Source organism: Bufo bufo, chromosome 8, assembly GCF_905171765.1.
Source record: "Bufo bufo chromosome 8, aBufBuf1.1, whole genome shotgun sequence".
Classification (NCBI taxonomy): Eukaryota; Metazoa; Chordata; class Amphibia; order Anura; family Bufonidae; genus Bufo; species Bufo bufo.
In genome coordinates this window covers 222,891,895-222,918,279 of record NC_053396.1, presented here as the reverse complement: position 1 = coordinate 222,918,279, position 26,385 = coordinate 222,891,895, and the positions used below count along the sequence as shown (strand labels likewise).

The 26,385-nt window shown below is 44.1% G+C and overlaps 1 long non-coding RNA gene across 1 annotated transcript; it reads left to right on the top strand.

Moving 5' to 3' along the window:
* The first annotated feature begins 363 nt into the window (after nt 1-363).
* Nucleotides 364-25,821, top strand: LOC120977116. The gene is made up of 5 exons (XR_005773824.1): nt 364-509; nt 4,218-4,229; nt 8,618-8,623; nt 23,902-23,907; nt 25,811-25,821. It is a non-coding gene; the product is annotated as an uncharacterized LOC120977116 (long non-coding RNA).
* Nucleotides 25,822-26,385: the final 564 nt, after the last annotated feature.

Sequence of the window (26,385 nt, the reverse complement as noted above, 5' to 3'; positions counted from 1 at the left end):
CTTCAGTATTTCCACATAATCTTCTTTCCTCATGACCCCATCTATTTTGTGAAGTTCACCCGTCCCTCCTGCAGCAGAACAACCCCACAACATGATGCTGCCGCCCCCGTGTTTCACAGTTGGGATGGTGTTCTTAGGTTTCCAAGCTTCTCCCTTTTTCCTCATTATGGCCAAAAAAATCTATTTTTGTTTCGTCAGGCCACAGGACATGTCTCCAAAAATGTACGTCTTTGTTCCTGTGTGCATTTGCAAACATTAATCTGGCTTTTTATGTTTCTTTTGGAGTAATGGCTTCTTCCTGGCAGAGTGGCCTTTCAGCCCATGTTGATACAGTCCTCGTTTCACTGTGGATATTGACACAATCTTACCAGCTTCCGACATAATCTTCACAAGGTCTTTTGCTTTTGTTCTTGGGTTGATAAGCACATGTTGGACCAAAGCACGTTAATCTCTGGGACACAGAACCCGTCTCCTTCCTGAGCGGTATGATGGCTGGACATTCCCATCTTGTTTGTACTTGTGTATAACTGTTTGTACAGATGAACGAGGCGCCTTCAGGTATCCTGAAATTGCACCCAAGGTGGAGCCAGACTTGTGCAAGTCCAAAATTCTCCTCCTGATATCTTGGCTGATTTCTTTAGGCCTCTTTCACACGGGCGTCATGTTTTTTAACCGGATAAGATGCGAGTGCGTTGCGGGAAAATGCACGATTTTTCCGCGTGAGTGCAAAACATTGTAATGCGTTTTGCACGCGCGTGAGAAAAATCGGCATGTTTGGGTTAGGTGTTCTGTAGATTGTATTATTTTCCCTTATAACATGGTTATAAGGGAAAATAATAGCATTCTTAATACAGAATGCATAGTACAATAAGGCTGGAGGGGTTAATTAAAAAAAAAAAAAAATTAACTCACCTTAATCCACTTGATTGCGCAGCCGGCATCTCTTCTGTCTTCTTCTTTGCTGTGCACAGGAATAGGACCTTTGATGACGTCACTGTGCTCATCACATGGTCCAATCACATGGTTCATCACCATGGTGAGGGACCATGTGATTGGATCATGCGATGTGATGTCACCACAGGTCCTTAGCTGGCAGCTCAACATTACAGAAGAAGACAGAGATCGGCAACTACGCAATCAAGTGGGCTCGGTGAGTTAATTTTATTTATTTTTTTAACCCCTCCATCACTTTTTTACTTTGCATTCTGTATTCAGAATGCTATTATTTACCCTTATAAACATGTTATAAGGGAAAATAATACAGATCGGGTCCCAAGCCCGATCGTCACCTAGCAATCATGCGTGAAAATCGCACCGCATCTGCACTTGCTTGCGGATGCTTGCGATTTTCACGCGGCCCCATTCACTTCTACGGGGCCTGCGTTGCGTGAAAAACACAGAATATAGAGCATGCTGTGATTTTCACGCAACGCACAAGTGATGCGTGAAAATCACAGCTCATGTGCACAGCCCCATAGAAATGAATGGGTCCGGATTCAGTGCGGGTGCAATGCGTTCAACTCACGCATTGCACCCGCGCGGAATACTCGCCCGTGTGAAAGGGCCCTTAGACTTTCCCATGATACTACACAAAGAAGCAGTGGGTTTCAGGTCTGCATTTAAATACATCCACAGGTGTGTCTCTAATCACCAAACAGAAGCTTCCAAACACATGACATCATCATATGGGCAGTCCAGAATGGTTTAAAGGCATAGTAATCTTGGTGTATGGAAACTTTTGACATTGCAGAAAGTAATAAAAATGCCTTAAAACATTCTCTCTCTCTCATTATTCTGGCATTTGGCAAATAATAACAATTATGGTAATCTTAATTTACCAAAAAGAGGAATAGTTTATTCTGATTTCATGTCAGATATTGAGAAAAACAAGCATATTTGTCTTTTTCTATAGTCTATGTAAACTTCTGGTTTCAACTGTAAAAAAAAAATAACATCACAGGCATCGCTGTGTGTAAAAACGCCCGTACTATTAACATAACAAAAACTTATCACATACGGTGAATGGTGCAAGGGGAAAAAAATAAAAATGGCCAATTCACCGTTTTTTCATCACTTTATTTCCCCCAAAAATTTAAAGTGATTTTAAAATTTAAAAAGCGATCAAAAAGTCATACACATCCCAAAATGGTATTACCAAAAACTACAGATCGTTCCGCAACTACACATCGCTTTTTCCTATAGTGTGCAAGCACGGCCATGGCTGCTGGATTGCAGGGTGGTCGTAACCATGGAAAAGGGAGGCATACAATTTGATGGAAAATTAATCCAGCCAGTAAAGGAAGCCATATGGACAATAAAAATACATTAACTTTCTCTACATGATAAATGCCATTTGCTGAAGTGACGCAGCCCCTTTAACCTACGCAGTTTATATCTATTTGTGTAGCTTTTCATGTAGTTCTAAGGTTTATTTTTATTGATTCTACTGCCCGTCGGTGCCGATCACATGATCCTGCTTCTGATTGGCAGTTTGTTGCTTTAATTTACTGTGTGTGTTATACCTATATGCTATGATCAAGAGCCAGTCACGGCTTGAAACGCGTAAGCTGTGAATACATGGTATGATGTATTTTAATGGGTGCTACGATAAAGTCTGACGTTTTATGCATAATAGATGGTGGTTTTCTCTCTTTGCTCCACATCATTGTTACACAGCCAACACAATCATAGCATAAAGGACAGGCCTCAAAAAACAGACACATATCAACTTGGAGACAAGTTTCCAACCGCGCTGGCAGATGTCAATCAAAGCCCCAAATTTCTATATTTTATGCTTGTTTTGTCAGGGGCTGTCACTGCCTAGCCAATTGAGCGGTGTATATATTAGCATTCACAATGCCTGTTAAATCATGTTCAGGATGTTTCTTTTACGGAACAGAAGGTTTCTCAGAATTTCTGGAGTGACTCATGATACTGAACTTAGTTTACGCTAAGGAGTAACATGGAAGTCTCATTTCATATTGGTTCTGAGAAGCAGATTCTGGTGCAAGGAACCTGTGGGTTCAGGCTTTGTCTTGCCTGAGAAAAGTGTTATTTCTTTGTAAAATTATTGTTACTTTGTATTTGTTGCTGAATTGCCTACCGCACCACATTTACTGCGATATGTGAGCCACCTTCTTGGCACTGTTTGCGCCAAAATGTTGTTGGACCTCATTTTAGTCACATTCATATTATTTGGATACACAAAAAAGAATGACTTTTCCTGACATCCTCAACGTTTCATGGTTTTAGGTACGGTCGAGCGAAGCCGACTTCAGATTGATGTTTAAAAATTGATTTCAAATTGTACGATTGAAGTCCAAAGTTCTTCACCAAAGTCCTGCAAGACTTCGGACTTGAAAGGGTTTTGTCACTTTAGCATATACGGTAGCATTTATTATGTAGAGAAAGTTAATACCAGGCACTTACTAATATATTGTTATTAGCCATATTGCTTCCTTTGCTGGCTGGATAATTTTTTTCCCATCACATTATACAGGGCTCATTTCCATGGTTACGACCACTGTGCAATCCATCAGTGGTGGTCGTGCTTGTACACTATAGAAATAAAAAACAGCAGCCTATGTGAGCTCCCACTGTCCCGGTCACCAGACAGGCTGGCACTTTGTCCTATATTGTGAAAGCACGGCCACCACTGATGGATTGCAGGGTGGTCTTAACCATGGAAACCAGCAGGGTATAATGTGATCGAAAAATGGATCTAGCCAATAACAACATATTAGTAAGTGTCTTGTATTAACTTTATCTACATTTGAATGTTGCACGGAGACAGGTCTCCATACAGTAGTCAAGTGAAGTTTGGAACGAAGTGACTTCATATCTATGATCCGAAGTGCGCTTCGCTCAACCCTAGTGTTAGGCCTCTTTCACACACGTGTGTTCTGTCCAGGAAACACATTCCATGTGATGGCAGCATTTCCAGGACTGAATACTTTCCTCTGACCCGAACCTAATGACTTATGAATGATGTACAATACTCATGGTATTGTGCGAGTACAGTAGACCTGCACTTGGACTTATTTGGTCCGGGCCATCACACAGAGCATGTTTTCCGGACTGAACATGCTCATGTAAAACTGGCCTTATACTATAAGGCGTGATTGGGGGGGGGGGGGGGGGGGCAGCTTTTGTCTACCTTTTAGATATATTTATAAAGTTGGTGTCTCATAAAAGTGCCAAAGATTAGACCAACCTAGAGATGGGCCAAAGTTTGTGATGAAGTAATATAAACTTTTTGGGAAAGATTTTCTGATACAGTATTTTGGCACATTGAGACTGTTTTTAAATTTAAAGATTGGCACACTGGGACACATTTTTGTCTGGGAGAGAGAAATTTGGTGCATTGGGTGGAATGTTTTGCTGAGAGAGAATATTGGTGCTTTAGAACAGAGAGAGAATTTTGCTGCATTGGGACCTATTTTTGACTCAGCAACAAACATTTGGCATATTGGGGAACATTTTTGGCTGGGAGAGAAGACATAGCACATTGGGACAGAATTTTGGCACATTGGGAAACATTTTTGGAGCCAGATTTGTAGCACATTGGGACAGATTTTTGGCTCGGAGACAGAATTTTCGTGCATTGAGACAGATTTTCAGAACACAGTATAAACTAAACCAGACAATCTAAATATGCATCAGATCATCAGGCATCAACCTCTGTGATAAATTCCACCCATTTGTAGACTGCTTTAACCAATTAAGCAGGATTAGTAAATGTAGCTCAATGCCCCGTCCCCTGGTATTTTAACCCTTATGGATAGGGGGATAAACATAGAAGGCAAATTAATTGACAACTGCACCTAAAGTCCAAACGTTTCCTTTCATGCAATCCAGTGAAGAACACTACATCCATTGAAGCCATCTTACTCTAGGGATATGCTCCTTTAAAACTATATTCAGTTATTTCTGATTTATGTTCATTTTTTCTATGGATTTCAGATGATAAATGACTACCAGTATGGGAAACCATTACCCATGATCACCAAGATCCATCTCTTCTGCCTAGTAAAGTGTCACCGATGCTCTTGTGGGTCTGCAATTTTTGAATAATATTCATGAATCAGTTTTCCAAGAAAGCACAAAGATAAGGTAGCATTAAATTCAAGATTTAGAGTCCTAAACTCCTTCTTGAAGAGAAGACAGATCTTTACTTGATAAAACAAGTGGCAACAAATACATGAAAAGATCTTTTATTTTATATGCTGTATTTTGAAAAAGGTCCTATAGGTCCAGGAACTTTGATAACTGGATATGAAAATAATCTTTAAGGGGTTGTCCGGGTACAGAGCTGAACCCGGACATAACCAGAATTTCACCCAAGCAGCCCCCCTGACAAGAGTATCAGAGCAGCTCATGCTCCAATGCTCTCCTTTGCACTGCGCTGAATCATGCAGGGCAAAGGCATTTTGTGGAGTTCCAGTGACGAACCGGGCTCTCCTTCGGGCTGCCAGGTGGAGGCTTCTGCCCAGCATTGATGGGTGGGCTTTAGCGCTGCCCTAGCCTGTAAAACAGCTAGGGCAGCGTTAAATCCTGCCCATCAGAGCCGGTGACGTCACCGAACACACTGATGGGCGGGAGTCTTCGCCCGGCAGTGTGTTATAGTAAATAAAAGAGCCCTTGCCCTGCACGATCCTGTGCAGGGCAAAGGAGAGCATTGGAGCATGAACTGCTCCGATGCTCATGTCAGGGTGGGCTGCGTGGGTGAAATTATGGGTATGTCTGGGTTCACCTCTGAACCCAGACAACCCCTTTAATTAAAGGTAAATTCCAGTGAAGTCCTTAGTATAAATGTGAAATATGAGGTCTGATATATCTTAAAGAATTAGTCCTGAATGCTCTGGTAACAACCACAAAGCTTGTGCACTCTGCTGTTTACTCTGCCTCCAATCAACATGGTGGAGTTTACACAGTGCCTGTGAAATGCTGCATGCTGCTGCACAGGCACTAGAGATGGCCTTGCGGGTCGCCCGGCGGTCGTTTTGCGGCGAACTTTGCTCGTTCGTGATTTGCCAAACATGCAAACATATGTCGATATTTGCAAGTGCCATTTTTTTTGCATAGCGCCAAACTTTGACTCATGACACATCCCTCAGGTGGTACAGGGCAGCCAATTGAGACGTTTAAGCACATGGACACACCCCCAACCCTATAACAGAACTCGATCTGGCAGCCATTTTACATTCAGTGTTTTGCCAGTGTAGGGAGAGGTTGCTGTGTGGAGCAGGGACAGACTGTTAGGGACACCAAACGCTAGCTAATAGGGCCACAAAAGTCCTTTTAAGGACTGGTATAGGTGTGCTATCGATATGTGTGACTTACTGAGGGGTGTAATATACTTAGAATATACTTTATAACATAGAAATTATATTATAGTGCATTTGTATTGTGCAGCGATACCGCAGCTAGATAGAAGGAAAAACGCTATTGGAGTAACTAATTGCAATGGGTGTGATATACCTGTTGCCCCCAAAAAAACTGCTTGAGGGCTGCAATATATCTTATTCCACAAAATCCTGATTAAGAAGTGCTTTATACCTGTTTCCGCCAAATACTGATTGAGGAGTGCCATATACCCTCTTCTACTAAATACTGATTAAGGGCCCGCGATACATCTGCATCCACAAAATCCTGATTGAGGGGTGCTATATACCTGTTTCCGCCAAATACTGATTGAGGGGTGTCATATACCCTCTTCTACCAAATACTGATTAAGGGCTGCGATACATCTGCATCCACAAAATACTGATTGAGGTGTGCCATATACCTTCTTCCACAAAATACTGATTGAGGTGTGCCATATACCTTCTTCCACAAAATACTGATTGAGGGGTGCCATATACCTGTTTCCGCCAAATACTGATTGAGGGGTGCTATATACCTGTTTCTGCCAAATACTGATTGAGGGGTGCTATATACCTGTTTCTGCCAAATACTGATTGAGGGGTGCCATATACCTGTTTCCGCCAAATACTGATTGAGGGGTGCTATATACCTGTTTCTGCCAAATACTGATTGAGGGGTGCCTTATACCTTTTTCAACAAAATACTGATTGTGGGGTGCTATTGTTATATACCTTCTTCCACCAAATACTGATTGAGGGCTGTGATACACCTGCTTCCACAAAATACTGATTGAGGGGTGCTATATACCTGTTTCCGCCAAATACTGATTGAGGGGTGCGATATACCTGTTTCCGCCAAATACTGATTGAGGGGTGCGATATACCTGTTTCCGCCAAATAGTGATTGTGGGGTGCTATATACCTGTTTCAGCCAAATAATGATTCAAGTAGGTGACGATGATGACGTGTAGATGGACGTCACGTGGGTGCCCACAAGAGAGGAAGAGAAGGGGAGTTCAGAGAGAGAGACAGAGCAACAGAGAGGGAGGAGAAGGAGGAGAAGCAGGCAGAACTTACAGTGCACAGTAGGCAAAAAGCAGACTGCTAATGTATCTGGAGCGAACCATCCACCATGCACGGTCACATCTGGCGCTTCCAGGACACCGACACATGGGTCCACAGTGTGTTTTTTTTTTTTTTTTTTACGTGTCAGCTGCTGACAATAGTGTTGCCATCTGCAGCCTGTGCTGTTAATGCATAAGTCGCGGTAAGCCCAACACTCACTTAGGGACGACCGCCTTAAGAAGGCACCTGGCCTCCCATCACCGAACCCAGTGGGAGCAACTCCATAAGAACCCACAAAGCCACACTCCCCGCGCTCCACGTCCTGCCTCTTCTTCTCCTCTCTCCTCCCATTTGTCCTCCACTCCACCTTCCACTGTACCGTCGTCACGTTCATCTGGCAGAAGGCAGGCTTCAGTGGCCCAAATGTTCGAGCGTAAAAAGTGATGATGCCGGATAATCGTCTTGCCCAACGGCTGACCACTGGCTTGTTGGAACTGCTAGCCCGCCAACTACTGCCATATAAATTAGTGGACTCGGAGGCCTTTAGAAAATTTGTGGCCTTTGGCACACCGCAATGGAAGGTCCCCAGAAGGAAATATATCTCCCAGAAAGGCATCCCAGAGCTATATGGCCACGTTCAGAGGCAAGTTGATATATCTCTGGCACACAGAGTCGGTGCCAAGATACATCTGACTACAGACATGTGGTCTAGCAAACATGGGCAGGGAAGGTACATAACTTTTACTGCCCACTGGATGAACCTTCTCACGGCCGTCAAGCATGTAACCCGTGACACCTGTCTGGATTTGGTGTTACCGCTACAGATTGCATGCCGGCCAGCCTCTTCTTCTCCTCCTCCACCCTCCGTCTCCTCCTCGGCTGACTCCTCCTTTCCCACTGCTACCGCCTGTTCTGCTGCACCCCCCAGGCTCCCCAGAAACTATTCGACGTGCCAGGTCAGACGTTGCCATGCTGTGCTGCGGCTGTTGTACCTGGAAGCCAAGAGCCACACCGATCCTGCACTGCTTTCAGCTCTGCGGTCACAGGCCGATCAGTGGCTAACCCCGCTCAATTTGACAGTTGGTAAAGTGGTGTGCGACAACGGTGCCAATCTGCTGAGCGTGCTGAAACAGCGCAAAATGACACATGTGCCGTGCATGACACACGACCTGAACTTAGTCTTGCAGTGATTCGTTGCCAAATACCCCAGGGTCCAGGACGTCTTGCGGCAGGCTAGAAAAATCTCTGTCCATTTTAGGAGACTTTACACGGCCAAGGCTCGCCTTGCTGATGTTTAGATGGGACACCACTTGCCCGTCAGACGTCTGATTTGTGACTGCCCGACGCACTGGAACTCCACCTTGTATATGCTTGATAGGCTGCTCCAGCAGCAACGTGCCGCTAACGACTACCTGTACGAACTCTGCAGCAGGACAGGTTCTGGGGAGCATGTTTTCTTTCACCGCGCCAGGGGCTGCTCATGCTCGACGCATGCAGACTTCTGCGGCCATTTGATGAGATCACCAAACTGGTCAGTCGCAGCCAGGGCGCCATCAGTGACATCATACCTTACGCCTCCTTTCTGGAGTGCACATTGCATCATCTCGAGGAGCAGGAGCTGGAAGATGAGGAAGTCGCAATGCTGAATGAAATCCCAGGGGGGGCTACTCCATCTGAGACAAGTCAGCAGGAGTCTGAAGAGGAATCAGAGGAGGATGGTGGCTGGGGGGAGAAGGAGGAGCAAGAAGAACTTTTCTGGGATCCCTGGTGTTGTCCGTGACTGGGGGGAGGAGACCGAGGACCACATTCTCCTGGGCGATGAGCAGGAGACAGGCCGCTCCACCGCTTCCAGTTTAGTGAGGGCCTTCATGCTCTAGTGTTTGAAGAGGGACCCCCGTATAAAAAACATAAAGGTCAAGAACCTGTACTGGGTGGCAACATACTGTAGGAAGGCGCAAGGGTCCGTCATTAACGGAAGGTATGTGTCACCGAGATTCCTGGCCTCGGTGAGGTAAGAGCTGGTAATTTTAAGTGCCAGCGGCAGTTAGTGCTGACTGACACTATTTGTTATTTAGTATGGCTGTAAAGCCAATTCAAGCCGGCTCTTACTGGGAGCAGCCAAAGTGCAGGGTGGGTTGCTGCTTCCAACGTTCCAGGCTGGGTTTTGGTTTGGGGTATAAAAACCCAGCCAGCAGTCTCAGCTGAGTGGATTATCCTCCACTTCACAGTGAAGCTGTGGAGACGCTGTGTTTTTTTTTTTTCTTGTGATCGCCTAATATACCTCCAGAATCCTACAAAGTTCTTGGCTGTCAGGTGAATGCCTATTGGCTAATTTTTGGGGTTGTGTTATCCGGTCACTGTACAGAGGTCTTATCCGGTCATGGTATAGCGGTGTTATCCGGTCACTGTACAGAGGTCTTATCCGGTCATGGTATGGCGGTGTTATCCGGTCACTGTGCATAGGTGTTATCCGGTCACTGTACAGCGGTGTTATCCGGTCACTGTACAGAGGTGTTATCCGGTCATGGTATAGCGGTGTTATCCGGTCACTGTGCATAGGTGTTATCCGGTCAATGTATGGCGGTGGTATCCAATAACTGGATGGCCATAACTGTATCCCTTTCCCTGCCCACGCCATCCTTTTTTAGACCTGACATGAGTGGGAAAAATATGCAGATTGCGGTGCTAAGGACTTTTGCGCCACAATCTGTGTCAGAATTACGCCTAACATAGACTTATTTCTATATAATAAATTACCCCCTAATTGTATTATTATTTGGGGGTAGGGCTAATAGCTTTATATTATATAGATTCTAGTGTATAATACTGTATTTCCCAGTAGAAAATTATCCTTGGGAAACACAGTTCTCATCCCTGACCACCAGGACCAGGTAGCGCTCTGTCAGCACATGGCGGCCTCCCCTCTCCGCCACGCTGCTCCGCTGTCTACTGGTGCTTATTCTGACACTAGGGCTGGGTTCACATCCTATTTTTGCCATCCATTTAATGCATACCAAAAATGTATGCGTTAAAAGATGCCTCAGACTGATGCCGTACAGTGGCGTCCGTTCACCATACAGTTCCATGGTAGAAAAAATAATTACGTTAACGTATGCATTTTTTTTAATGGACTCTGCAGGATACAAAAATGTGGAGTGCTGCACATTTGTATACATCAAACCTATAGGAAATAAACATTTTCTAGCCTCCAGCAGGGCACATTTTTGAGAGCTTCCTTTTAAGACGCATAAAAATGGCCCCTGATTAAAATACAATTTTTTTTGTGGGAGTTTTTGCCATTGATCCCCCTCTGGTATGTCACTGTCCATGTTGGGGGACTATTTGTGTACTTTTAGTAAGTGTTTGCTGGCTGCAAATATGACCTGAGGGTTTTTCAGGTTTGCCTGATATTAAAGTGAATGGGGCCAGCCGCGAACGCGCTGTTCGCGGACATTTGATCGCAAACGCGCGTTCGCAAATAGTTTCGGTCGATGTTCGTCCATCACTAACTGGCACCATCTGCTGCCTCTCCCGGGCCTTAGACCTGCATATCTTTCTCTTTAGCATCTTGATCACAAGATAAAATGATCTATAAAGCAGTAGATTCTAATGCTATATGGCTATACGTCACTTTGTAGTTTCTGGGGAGATCATCATGGGACATGTAAGTAACCAAAGCTCAATATATGTTGAGATGAGTAGAATGAGATGGGAAAAAATGGTGTTACCGTACTCTGTTGGGCACTTTGGATGTTGCATTTTTTCCCTGAAGCTGCTTATCGGACGCCTTTTATCTTGGGATATCTCAAGGCAAGAAGAAAACTAAAGAAGGACACATCTTTCATAATTCTTCCACTTCACACCATTACCAGACAATAAAGAAGAAAGAGAGATCTTTACAAACCTCACAAATATTACTTTATCTATCATTATAATATATTTCTTGAGTTTAACAACCATTTACTTTAACCTTCGGGAAAATGAAATTGCCAACATAAGATAAGTAATGAAAATAAACAGTAATCAGGATGCGGCCGTCTTGATTACCAGTCAGATATAGTCTACTTTCACACTCGCGTTTTGGCTTTCCGTTTGTGAGATCCGTTCAGGGTTCTCACAAGGGTCCAAAAACGGATCAGTTTGCATTCTAATATATTCTGAATGGAAAAGGATCCGCTCAGAATGCATCAGTTTGCATCAGTTCAGTCTTCATTCCGCTTTGGAGAAGGACACCAAAATGCTGCTTGCAGCATTTTGTTGTCCGTCTGATGCAACTGAGCAAAACGGATCCGTCCCCCATTGACTTACATTGTGTGCCAGGATGGATCTGTTTGGCTCAGTTTCATCAGACACAATCTGGCACAATAGAAAACGGATCCGTCCTCCGTTAACTTTTAATGGTGTTCAAGATGGATCTGTCTTGGCTATGGTAAAGATCAGTGGCGTAACTAGAGTGTTATGGGCCCCAGTGCAAACTTTGGATCGGGGCCCCCCCATTTTTACAAAGAAGCGGCAGATTTTCTTACTAATGGCTCTTTCCCGTGCGGCTAGTCCGCTGCGTGAAAGAGAGCCAAGCCCCATTCCGGACAGCAGAGACCCGGAGCAGTAACATGATTGATAACGCTCTTTGCCTCTGTGACCTTTTTACTACAAAATCACAGTGAGATACAGTTGTCGCCGTGATTTTGTAGCAAAACGATCATAGAGAGGCAAAGAGCATTATCAATCATGTTAATGCTTCGTGTCTGCTGTCCAGAGCGTGGCTCGGCTCTCTTTCACACAGCAGATTAGCCACACGGGATCCGCTCGTGTTAAAGAGCCCTAAGCCCAATGCATGGCTAGACTCACCCAGTCCTAATAAAATCTGGTCCTACCTCATCCAGGGTGTCGCTGGCATCGGCGGGATGTCCACTGGATCCAGAACAAGGTCCCTGTGGTGATAGAGAAAAAAAAGAATAATCACATAATCATAATCACAAGGAAGGGATGGTGACTGCCCCTGTGAAACTATCAGCAGGGGGCGCTGTGCTGGCCTGGTAGACTGAGCTATGCCAATGTATAGCAGGGTAATTTAGGACATTTCCCCTAAGTGCAACCACACAGTACTAATGCCCACCTTGTGGTCCCTTCACAAAAGTTATGTCCTTCTTGTGGCCCCTCACAGCAGTTATGCCCACCTTTGTTCCTGTCACAGTAGTTATGCCCAGATATGTGCCCCTCACAGTAGTTATGCCAAATATGTGCCCCCTAACAGTAGTTATGCCAAATATGTGCCCCCTCACGGTATTTATGCCAGATATGTGCCCCCTCACAGTAGTTATGCCCAGATATGTGCCCCTCACAGTGGATATGCCCAGATATGTGCCCGCTCACAGTGGTTATGCCCAGATATGTGCCCGCTCACAGTAGTTATGCCAGATTATGTGCCCCTTACAGTAGTTATGACCAGATATGTGCCCCCTTACAGTGGTTATGCCAGATTATGTGCCCCTCACATTAAATATGCCCACACATGTGCCCCTCACAGTGGTTATGCCAGATTATGTCCCCCCCCTCACAGTAGTTATGCCTTCATATGTGCCCTCTCATAGTTATGCCTTTATATGTGCCCCCCTCACAATAGTTATGCCAGATATGTGCCCCCCTACAGTGGTTATGCCAGATTATGTGCCCCTCACATTAGATATGCCCACACATGTGCCCCTCACAGTGGTTATGCCAGATTATGTGCCCCCCTCACAGTAGTTGATATATGTGCCCCCTCATAGTTATGCCTTTATATGTGCCCCCCTCACAGTAGTTATGGCAGATTAGGTGCCCCCTCAGTAGAGATGCCCACTTTTGTGCCCCCTCACTCTAGTTGTGCCCATCAACCCCCCCTTCCCCTTTGCCCCCAGTCTGCAGTGTTAGGAAAAGAAAAAACAAACACATACTTACCCTCTTCCCTGATGTTGCGCTGCCACACTCACATTGCACTGCTGGCTGTACTGAAGGCAGTTTCGCGGGCCTTCAGAGCTCCTCCCACAGCCAGCAGCGCGATGTGCGGCCAGCAGAGGGAGCGCTAGATCTCCTGCTTCACTGATGATCTGCAGACAGCTCGGCAGTGACAAGAACTGCCGGGCCGAGTGTATGTGAGTGAGTGCGCGCGTCCCCCCTCTTCCTCCTCCCCCCCTCTGCACAAACCTCCCCACCTTGCCTCATATTAAACATGTAATGGAGCGCCCTGACGGGGCCCGGCATTGTCACTGTACTTCATGCCGGGCCCCGTCACAGCGCTTCATTACATGTTAGTATAGCGGGCCCCCTCCCCCCGCCGGGCCCAGTCGCAGTCGCACTCCCTGCGACCGCGATCGTTACGCCCCTGGTAAAGATAATACAAACGGATGTTGACGGTTGTATTATCTGAACGGATCCGCACAAAACGCAAGTGTGAAAGTAGATTATTATTCTGTCTACAATGTTAATGATTTTTAGCCTTTGATCTCTACAATCAGCCACAATTTTCTCAATCATAATACTGGAAAAAGAAGATGTGTGTTATTCAGAAACAATCCTGGTGATTTTTATGCTTACAGTATAAATTTCATGTTTTATTCATTTTTTTCTGTAATTAATCTGAAACATTCATTGGTAATATTAAAATAACAATATCAAAAACAATAATCATTAAAAAAACATGTCTCAAACGTATAAAATAAAATAATTGTAATAAATCACCACTAAGATAATTTGTTAATCTATTAGTCAATCTCAATTAACCAACCACATGTTTATTTATGTAAATCTAATAAATTTGAACATACAGTATATTTGATAGAGATTTTAAGAATAGAAAACATCTGGCAATTTAGATTTCATGGTCACGCTAGGAGGAGCTTCTAAAAAAATGGAAGGACTTGATATCACCAACACCCAGGTTTTCCCGCATATTAGAGAATCCTTGTGTGATGGCCAAACCTGAGGTACATGGGGTTCCATGATAACAGCTGCCTCATGTACGATTCGGGTTTCTTGAGGCAATTGCTTATGTTCTCAGCAGACAAATTTGTACTTCCTTACCATTTACAGTCAGGTCCATAAATATTAGGACATGGACACAATTCTAACATTTTTGGCTCTATACACCACCACCATGGATTTGAAATGAAACTAACAAGATGTGCTTTAACTGCAGACTGTCAGCTTTAATTTGAGGGTATTTACATCCAAATCAGGTGAACGGTGCAGGAATTACAACAGTTTGCATATGTGCCTCCCACTTGTTAAGGGACCAAAAGTAATGGGACATAATAATAATCATAAATCAAACTTTCACTTTTTAATACTTAGTTGCAAATCCTTTGCAGTCAATTACATCCTGAAGTCTGGAACGCATAGACATCACCAGACACTGGGTTTCATCCCTGGTGATGCTCTGCCAGGCCTCTACTGCAACTATCTTCAGTTCCTGCTTGTTCTTGGGGCATTTTCCCTTCAGTTTTGTCTTCAGCAAGTGAAATGCATGCTCAATCGGATTCAGGTCCGGTGATTGACTTGGCCATTGCAGAACATTCCACTTCTTTCCCTTAAAAACTCTTTTTTTTAACTCTGGTTGCTTTTGCAGTATGCTTTGGGTCATTGTCCATCTGCACTGTGAAGCGTCGTCCGTTCTGAAGCATTTGGCTGAATATGAGCAGATAATATTGCCCGAAACACTTCAGAATTCATCCTGCTGCTTTTGTCAGCAGTCACATCATCATTAAATACAAGAGAAGCAGTTCCATTGGCAGCCATACATGCCCACTCCATGACACTACCACCACCATGCTTCACTGATGAGGTGGTATGCTTAGGATCATGAGCAGTTCCTTTCCTTCTCCATACTCTTCTCTTCCCATCACTCTGATACAAGTTGATCTTGGTCTCATCTGTCCATAGGATGTTGTTCCAGAACTGTGAAGGCTTTTTTAGATGTCGTTTGGCAAACTGTAATCTGGCCTTCCTGTTTTTGAGGCTCACCAATGGTTTACATCTTGTGGTGAACCCTCTGTATTCACTCTGGTGAAGTCTTCTCTTGATTGTTGACTTTGACACACATACACCTACCTCCTGAAGAGTGTTCTTGATCTGGCCAACTGTTGTGAAGGGTGTTTTCTTCACCAGGGAAAGAATTCTTCGGTCATCTACCACAGTTGTTTTCTGTGGTCTTCCGGGTATTTTGGTGTTGCTGAGCTCACCGATGCGTTTCTTCTTTTTAAGAATGTTCCAAACAGTTGTTTCGGCCATGCCTAATGTTTTCTGCTATCTCTCTGATGGGTTTGTTGTGTTTTTTCAGCCTAATGATGGCTTCACTGATAGTGACAGCTCTTTGGATCTCATCTTGAGAGTTGACAGCAACAGATTCCAAATGCAAATAGCAGACTGGAAATGAACTCTGGACCTTTTATCTGCTCATTGTAATTAGGATAATGAGGGAATAACACACACCTGGCCATGGAACAGCTGAGAAGCCAACTGTCCCATTACTTTTGGTTCCTTAACAAGTCGGAGGCACATATGCAAACTGTTGTATTTCCTACACCGTTCACCTGATTTGGATGTAAATACCCTCAAATTAAAGCTGACAGTCTGAAGTTAAAGCACATCTTGTTCGTTTAATTTCAAATCCATTGTGGTGGTGTATAGAGCCAAATATGTTAGAATTGTGTCGATGTCCCAATATTTATGGACCTGACTGTATCTTGGCTCAACTTATCCAAACATCTGTGGTGTGAGATGATTAGGTTTCTTAAACATTACTCTATACTCAATACTCTATACATCTTACAAAATTATACTGATTTGCTTTGTAAGGTAACATATGTATCAGTATACAGTACTTAGCTCTATGAAATGGGATTCATGAAGGAAGATGGCATGCTTTCACTGTAAATTAAATATGTCGATTTGCAGTGATAGTTTTTAAGTTCTTCTGCTTTTTGGTCTAAGCAGGGGTGGACTGGGAACTTGGCCCTGGAAAAAATACTAAAAGTGGCTGTGTTTTGTAGTCAGGTCCAAATTGATGGAAGGCAGGGCCAGCAATACCATATTGTGGCACATTATACCACCACAACAGACCCAAATACCACAGTCCATCACAAAATACTGCCACCAATGGCCCAAAATACATCCCCAAAAATGACCATTGGCCGTCAGAGAAGAGTGCTTGTGTGGCCCCCTGGACATCGGCCCACAGGGAAATTTCCCTGTAAGGTATATGGCCAATCTTGCCCTGGGTCTAGAGAGCCTAAGAGTCATGGTGACATAATATCTCTCATAGGGCCAGCTGAGGAGAAGACTGTTCATGCAGTGCTGGGATCCATGCTGGACTTAGGAGTAGGACAGTCATGGCTAACCTTCAGCACTCCAGCACAGGAGTAGGAACTTCTGTGCTCTTGCTCTGTAACAAGCTGGCTTAGGTTGGCTATAATTAGGAGGGACAAACTGTTTCCGTACAACACTGGGGAAGGAGAAGAAACACCTATTACTTGCATGAGCAACCTGGAAGTGTCACCTTGTATCGAAGTGTCAATGGCCAGAGCTGAGCAGTCACATTAGATGTCATGTAGTCCTTTTTCCTGACTTACATTTGCAATTAATGTGTTTGACGAAGGGCTGAAGTAATGCAAATACCTGACACCAGGACGAAGCATGTGACAATGACATTGAATCGCCTGCTAAGCAAAGGAGCATGGGAGGCAGACAATGTGTCTTGTACTGAGCAGTGACGAGCAGCATAGAGCCAGGTTACAGATGAAGCCAGCACCAGTTGAACATTCAGAAATGATATCTGTTGAACGCATGATTGTTCAGCACCGTATCCTTTTTGCATTGTTTTTGCTCTGCAATGACAGCCATGCTGTATGAATAATTCCATAGTACTTCATATCTAGAAATGAGCGAAAAATTTGATTTGGCAGAATTGCTGAACTTCGACAAGAAATTTGATTTGTTCTGAATTAATTAATCACTAATCACTATAAATCCGGTATATCCAGGCCACTCTGCCTAATCATATTCTTCCCACTTGGTGATCCAATCTCAGTGTGAAGACTTGGAAGTTAAGGTACCTTTATAGGAGTAGTCATTTCCTAGTGTAGTGAACGTTTCAACAATGACCCTTTAGACGTGCCGATTATCGTTCACAAAATTAGAATTTCGATCACATATTCCATCATTTGTAAAGCAGACAGTTGCATTTACACAAATCCATAATTTGAGTGGCATGCTTAACCACCTCCATGGTGTAATTGTGTGTACCTCGTGTAAAGGTACCTTGAGGCACAGTAAGTCTATCAGTAAAGTAATAGAATAACTATGAACGTGGCAGCAGTTGAACAAGATGCGCATGACAATTACACTCAACCTGCAGTGTCCCTGCTGTCTCCCTATGCTCTCCTTACAGTCTCAAAAAACTCTCCCTATGATCTCCCTGCACTGTCACTGCACTCTCCCTATCCAACATTCTTTTCTAATCTGTTTTCAGCAACACTGTCCCTAGTGCGTGAGCACTTGTCACATCTCGCCCTACTGTATGCTCAGCTCACAGTGAAATGGCGAAGACCACGCGGGATGACGGTTTTATAGGGCTGTGACATCACAGGAGGATGTCTAACAGCAGATTGGCTGGCTGCCCGGCATTATAGGTGATCTTGTGTCACTGGGCTTCTTACTTTCACTATGCAGCCACCACTTTAGAAGAAAAAAATGTATTACAGTGAAGTGTTAGGAAATTCGGATTTGTGGCAATTAAAATTTTTACTAAACTTCGGATGCTTTGATTCTCTCAAGACTTTAATCTGTAGCAACTGTAGAAACTATAAAGTACTGCAGAATGCACGTTACTGTGCCTACCCAGGGAGCAATCCATGTTGTAGCTTCAGGGTGTTGCTGCCTCCCCCCCCCCCCAAAACTACCTTGTGTCGCACTGCTCCCTATCTACTGCCTATTGGAACTGCCCTCCTTGGATACTTTCCCCCTTCTACCCACGATGCTAGGGAGGCTCGTCCCTATCCCCATCTGCCATTGGCTGCTCCCCCGCGACACCGGATGTTTTCATCCATGTACAGAGAGAAGCAGTAGCAGCGGTGTGAAGACCAGGAGCGGCACAGGGAGTGGGGTAAGTATATTCCCTCTGAGGGGCCTAGCACATGTTGGGGCGCTGTTTGTGAAATTGGATAACCCCTCTAAAATTGGAAAGATGATGGTGGAGGAGAGGAGCAGCCATTCTATTGAAAGCCTTATTGTGTTTATATACAGTACAGACCAAAAGTTTGAACACACCTTCTCATTCAAAGAGTTTTCTTTATTTTCATAACTATGAAGGCATCAAAACTATGAATTAACACATGTGGAATTATATACATAACAAACAAGTGTGAAACAACTGAAAATATGTCATATTCTAGGTTCTTCAAAGTAGCCACCTTTTGCTTTGATTACTGCTTTGCACACTCTTGGCATTCTCTTGATGAGCTTCAAGAGGTAGTCACCTGAAATGGTCTTCCAACAGTCTTGAAGGAGATGCTTAGAACTTGTTGGCCCTTTTGCCTTCACTCTGCCGTCCAGCTCACCCCAAACCATGTTCAGGTCCGGTGACTGTGGAGGCCAGGTCATCTGGCGCAGCACCCCATCACTCTCCTTCATGGTCAAATAGCCCTTACTTTCAAAGTTTTCCCAATTTTTCGGCTGACTGACTGACCTTCATTTCTTAAAGTAATGATGGCCACTCGTTTTTTTTTCCTTAGCTGCTTTTTTCTTGCCATAATACAAATTCTAACAGTCTATTCAGTAGGACTATCAGCTGTGTATCCACCTGACTTCTCCTCAACGCAACTGATGGTCCCAACCCCATTTATAAGGCAAGAAATCCCACTTATTAAACCTGACAGGGCACACCTGTGAAGTGAAAACCATTTCAGGGGACTACCTCTTGAAGCTCATCAAGAGAATGCCAAGAGTGTGCAAAGCAGTAATCAAAGCAAAAGGTGGCTACTTTGAAGAACCTAGAATATGACATATTTTCAGTTGTTTCACACTTGTGTGTTATGTATATAATTCCACATGTGTTAATTTAATAGTTTTGATGCCTTCAGTGTGAATCTACAATTTTCATAGTCATGAAAATAAAGAAAACTCTTTGAATGAGAAGGTGTGTCCAAACTTTTGGTCTGTACTGTAAGTACGCAAAATTGCTCTCTTCCAGAAGGAAGAAAACTACCGCAGAACAGCCAAACCAGAGACTCTTCCAAAAGGAAGAGACTTCCATCTGTAGACATCTGGGTTTATTGAAAACAGCTTTATTTTAATCAGCTATCAAATGCAATATTATGCAATGCAACACAGGAAGGAAAGCAATACAATAACTATCACATACTGCACTGTGGTTGAGAGCATAAAGTACAACAAAGGCGTCACTCACACCGAGGGGAGAAGTATCAATCCTCTTCTTCTTCGCTGGCAATGCTCCATGGAGAAGAAGTACGTATACAAAATCACTCTCTTCCGGAAGGTAGAATTCCCATGAATCATTGCCTGAAGTAAATCTCTATACACTGCTGGATCTCTTCAATGACAACCTACACCCACCCCAAGAGCTATGTTGATAAAAGTAGTTATATTACTGTTTGATCTCCATTAGTAGCTTGTGTAGGATGTTGCATTCTACAAATTCTTTGCTCTAAAAGCTTCCAAGGTTTTTTCATGGTTCCGGCTAATGTACTAACAGACATACCTCATGTTGGTTTTGAACCAAGCAGAGAAGTCAAAGGAAATATAAACTTTGAGAGGTCACCTACTGAGAATCCTATCAGTCTATTATTGTCGATATTTATCCTCTCATTAAACTGAGGCTCGATGAGGGGAATGATGTCTTAGCTACAAGTTTTAAAGCACTTATAAGAGTTTATGTTGGTAAAGAGACACCTACTGTACAAAGAAACAGGAACAAAGGACGGTCAATAGGAGGGATGACGAAGTTACTGCTGAAGATCAACGCGATGAAGGAATTCTATTCAGCAGCGGTAATGGCTCATTCCATTAGGAGTCCTTCATCTGAACAGTTCAATATTGACTTTTACGTCAAGTTTTATTATTGTCACATTCTCCATTTATAGGTAAGAAGGGTCATAACTTAACGAATCAGTTAGACTGAGTTCACACTTCAGTTATTTGGTCAGTTATTTTCATCAGTAATTGTGAGCCGAAAACAGTAGTGAAACCTACTCAGAGACCAGGTATAATGGAAAGAATTGCCCCTGTTCTGTGTTTTTGACCCGCACCAAGTTTTGGCTCAAAATCACTGATGGAACCAACTGATCAAAAAACTGAAGTGTGAACTCAACCTAATATTTATATAATATCAATGAATGATCAATATTCTTATAGTAAAAGCTGGGGCTGTGTAAAAAATGCCCCAACATTTCAGCGCTGAAAATCCCGTTGACGGCATTTCCGGTCCCTTCACATGAACGCTGCAGATAATCACTGGCCTCAGCAGTTATATGCGCAAGATAGGCATGCCCCTTCAGAGGATATGCAGTCACATGCTATTCTTACACATGTGGGCCCTAATGGGAATGGCCTGTTCCTTAACTTCTATTTTAGTGGCGACTAGAACAGTGGGACTTTCAAAAAGTGAGGCACTTGTACTTATTCATTTATTTTTTTACACCCTTCCACCTATACCTATTTTTTTCTCTTTATTCAGATAGCCCCTTTAAGGACACTTCTATTTTGAGCTTTAATGTTTATTTTTTTGCATCACCTTGGGTGAGGATTAATTTTGTAAGTTTCACCACATATTCAGTGGCAATTTCTTAATTTTTCATAAAATTTTTTTTTCAGGCCTTTAATCCACCCTGGTGTAGAATATTGGAATATGAAGATTGCACATCCATGGTAGCCAGGATTGTTCCCTCTGGTAGGGGACCTATTGCAGATAGTTTATTTAGCAGGTCAGCTGTGTCCTGGCGGTAGATGGCTGTATCTCTCACCAAGGGTTTAAGTACAGCTTCAAGGAGGATTTGGAATTTAAAGTGGCTCTAGAAAAAAAAAAATCTTAAAGTGGCCCTATGTTGTTGGAAGGTCCAGATTGACAGAACGTGCGGCCAACATGAGTAGGCAGGGTCAACTCAAGTAGACGGGGACAGAAATACCATAGAGAGAGCAGTATATTGTACTGCAATTTTTTATTTGGCTCAGTGCAGCAAAATATACTGCTCCATAAGAACCAAAAACCTCACTAGAAGCTGCCCCTCTGTGTTGGCCAGTGCAACTGCCACGTCCTGTCCTCCTCCTCCACTTGTCTATAATTAAGATATGGAGAAAGGGCATGGGGAGTTGAAACGTAGGCAACAGCAGAGAGCCAGCCTTACCTTCAGCATTCTGCCCTGGTCTTTAGCGCTACCATATACAGGAGAATACAGCCCCACATGCCTCTTACATCCAATGATGTCTCCTCTCATGTAGATGTTCTTTTCCCTCATCTTCTCCATTTAGATCAAACTGTCTTGATGATTTCTTTCAGTGATGACCACTCTGATGTACAGTAGACATTCTCTTTCCTCATCTTCTCCAGACAACACATGAGGACATCTGCTAGCCGTGTTCCGTCTCTGCAGAGTTTGACACACAGACATCTTAAAGGCCTCAAATTTCCTCCCCATCCTGGTGCCCCAACATTATCATCCTTCTGCTGCCTTCAATATTGTGACCGCTGTGCTCCCCAATAATATACTGCAGTAATAATAATGCCCCCTATAGTAGCCCCAATGACAATAATGGCCTCCCCCAGCAATCACAATGCCCCTGCTTCCAGTATTACTAATGCCCTGACAGTGCCTCCAGTAATAGAAATGCCCCTTCTGTGCCCCTATAATTCCCCCAGTAATTTTAATGCCTTCACAGGGTTCCCAGTATTAATAATGCCCCAGAATTAAAAATGTCACCTTAGTGCCTCCAGTAATAATAATGCCCCAATAATAGTGCCTCAAGCAATAAAAAGCCCCCCAGTATTAATTATATTATGTATTTTGCCTTCAGTGATAATAATGCTACAGTGTCCCCTATAATTCCCCTGATAATAGTAATAATAATAATAATAATAATGCTCCCACAGTGCCCCAATAATAATAATGTCCCCCAATGTATTAATAATGCCCCCACAGTACTCCCAGTATTAATAATGCTCCAGTATTAAAAATGCCACCTTAGTGTCCCCAATAATAATAATGCACCCAATAATAGTGCCTCAAGCAATAATAATGCCCCCCAAGTGTTAATAAAATTATGCATTGTATTGTGCTGCCAGTAATAATGATGACCCACAGTGCCCTCAATAATAATAGTGCCCCCAATAATGTCCTCTCCCTTTCCCCCAGTAATGTCCCTATAGTGTCCACAGTAATGCCCCCCATTGCACCAGTAATGTCCCTATAGTGTCCACAGTAATGCCCCCCATTGCACCAGTAATGTCCCTATAGTGTCCACAGTAATTCTCCCTGTCCCCAGTAATGTCCCTATAGTGCCCACAGTAATTCCCCCTGTCCCCAGTAATGTCCCTATAGTGGCCACAGTAATGCACCCCCCTTATGGTCAAGTGGCTGGTAAAAAAAAAAAAATCACTTGAGTGCCGTTCTCTGCCGTATGTCATATGGCATTCCCCGCATACATCCTGCAGCCTCTTCTGCTCTACGGCCTGTGTCCCAGAGCAGAAGGGGTATAGAGCATGGCAAAGCATCAGAGTCGCATTGACGCTGGGATTTGGAGGAGCCACAGGTCATTTGGCACCTGGAGGACAGAGTAGGGATTTCTGTCCTGCAGTTCGGTGTCAAAGGCGGGCAGCAGGGCCAGTGGCGGCCATCTACCTTAGTACAATACACATTACGGCTGCCAGCAGCCCTGCTGTGATCTCAGTATCTTGACAGTGGTATGATAATGAGATCACAGCAGAGCTGACTGAGGCCTGTAAGTGCCACAATGTATTAATGGAAGGACACCTCCGGCCTAGAGCATACTGTACACAATCAGCCCACTAGGAATTTTCCTGGTAGGGTAAATTGCCAATCCTCCACTGGACACGTTCTACCCATCCAGAAATGTTTTCAGGTAGGGTGCCCCCGCATGAGATTATCGGTCTCCCTGGATTGCCAGGTTTTTGAATCTGGGGAAGCATGTAAAATGTCCCGGTACATGTTGTATGGTATTGTAGGTAGGCCAGGAGTAATCGTTTTGAGTTCTTGAGAGTAGTCCTATGCTGGATCTGATTTCAGTTTTGTATCGTAGCTTGCATCAGTTGCCTGTTTGCTTCTCGCATGTAGTCAAATGTGTTCATTATGACTATAGCACCCACTTTGTCTGCTGGTTTAATAATTATTTCCTTATTGTTTTTTATAGATTTTATGACCCTCCTCTACTGGGAACTTAAGTTCAATACCCAAAACAGTAGTCAGAGTCATCTGTCTGAAGGGTTTTATATGTCTATCCAGATGGGGCTTGTGTTCCCTTGGAGGTGGCTAGTCAGATCTCTTCTAAGCTTTCACATTCCCATTTCCTTCTGTCAGAATGGGATGTGTCTCCTCAGCATCTTGGAAATATTCCTTCAGGCATATTTTCCTGAAACAATTTACAAAATTCAGTTCAATCCAGGGCCTTGGAGGGACAGGAGGAAAGCCCTCTAGAAAGCACCTGAAGTTCTACTTTATTATGTTTGTACGTAGAGAAATAACACGCTTAGATGCTTCAGGAGCTGTATTGGAGCAGAGGTCCACATGGACAGGGTTTAGCTTCATTCTGTGTTGAGCTGTGCTTTAAGTCTTAGTCTGTGAAGTTTCTTTTCCTTGTGCATCGGAAATGTCTGCACGTTGTAGTACTGTTGGAGTTTTGTTTTGTGTTCTAAGTTTCTCTGTTTTTCAGCTTACGTTTGGACCTGACTTTTGATGCTGTAGAAGATAGGTACAAGGTGATTCCTCAGTCTCTCAGAAGTCCTGAAGCACAAGTTCTGTGCATAGCCAGTATTGTAGGTGTTTAGAACTGGATTTGAAAGTCTGAGACCTTTAGAAATTAAATTCTCTTTCTTGTACTTGGATAAAAAGAAAATGTCTAGTTGTACCTGTTCTTCAGAAGCGTCTTTCGTTCCATAAAAATGCTATACATTCTGGTATCCTCCATTTGGTTAAAGTAAAGCATATATTTGTACAGTGTTAAATTTAGTTCCCTGTCAGCAATACAGAGCAGGGGTTCATTTACGGCAAAAGGGGATTCATGTCACCCAGCAATACAACAGAGGATTTTGAGAGATTTAGGCCCCTGTCACCCAGGTACAGCAGCGGTTTGTATACGCCAAAAATGGTAAAATGTCACCCGACAATTGAAAATAAGATTTTTTTTCAATTTAGGGCACTAAAAGTGGCACTTTTTGGTCTTTGAAAAGGCTAGAGGGATGTAAAAGGCAGTAAAATGTGCTTAAGAGCATGGCAACTGCTCTGCAAACAAATGTGGATAGGGAAAATACTTAAAATGAAATAAAATGACAAAAAAATAACAAATTATTAACCTGCAACTCAGAGAAGGAGGTGGATATGGAGTCGGCGGTTGAGGAGGCGGTGAATGTGGTGTTGTAGGTGGAGGCAGCAATGGAGGAGGAGGAGGCAGCCAACAATGTTATTTTTTATTTTTTATTGGGGTAGGTAGCCCCCAAAATATTGGGACAAATAAAAAAAAAAGAAAACAAAGAATCATTGCACTTGACTTGAGTACAAGAATGTATGTTTGATGGTGGTATAAATGTCTATTCTGCACAAGGTACAGACAAGTCTTGAGGGATCCAAGCCTGGTTCATTTTATTAATGACCGTCAGCTTGTCCACGTTGGATGTGGACAGGCGGCTGCGTCTGTCTGTAATGACGCCTCCTGCCGTGCTAAATACACGTTCAGAGAGTACACCGGCTGCAGGGCAGGCCAGCACCTCCAAGGCATACAGGGCAAGCTTTGGCCATGTAGACAATTTGGAGACCCAGAAGTTGAATGAGGCAGAACCATCAGTCAGTACATGTAGTCGTGTGCGCAGGTACTGTTCCACCATGTTGTTCAAATGCTGCCTCCTCCTAACACGCTCCATATCAGCAGTTGGGGCCGGTTGTTGCGGCGAGGTGACAAAGCTTTTCCACATGTCGACCATGCTAACCCTGCCTTCTGAGGTGCTGGCGCTGACAGCTGCGTTGGTGACACCTTTCTCCTCCCCTGCCTCGTCTTGTGCTTCCACTTGTCCCCCGGCGTCAGTCGGGAATGTTCTCAGGAGCGCATCTACCAACCTACGCCTGTAGTCGCGCATCTTCCGATCACGCTCCAGTGAGGGAATTAAGGACGACACATTGTCTTTGTACCGGGGATCCAGCAGGGTGGCCACCCAGTGGTCAGCACACGTTAAAATGTGGGCAATGTTGCGCAGGCACTGCAGCATGTAGTCGCTCATGTGTGCCAGGCTGCCCAGAGGTAAGGACAAGCTGTCCTCTGTGTGAGGCGTATCGATCTGCGTCCTCCGTATCCCCCCAGCCACGCACCAGTGATGGGCCCGAGCTGCGTTGGATGCCACCCCGCTGTGAACATGCTTCTTCCCTATCCTCATCCTCCTCCTCCTCGTCCTCCAGTAGTGGGCCCTGTCTGGCCAAATTTGTACCTGGCCTCTGCTGTTGCAAAATTCCTCTTTCTGAGCCACTTCTAAAAGACTGGCCTGAAAGTTTTAGAAATGACCCCTCTTCCTCCTCCTCGTCCTGGGCCACATCCTCTTGCATCATCGCCCTAAGTGTTTTCTCAAGGAGACATAGAAGTGGTATTGTAACGCTGATAACGGCGTCATCGCCACTGGCCACACAGGTCTCGCATGGAGGCCCAGTCATTGGTGGTGAAGTGATGCTGTTCCTCAGTGCGACTCACCCGT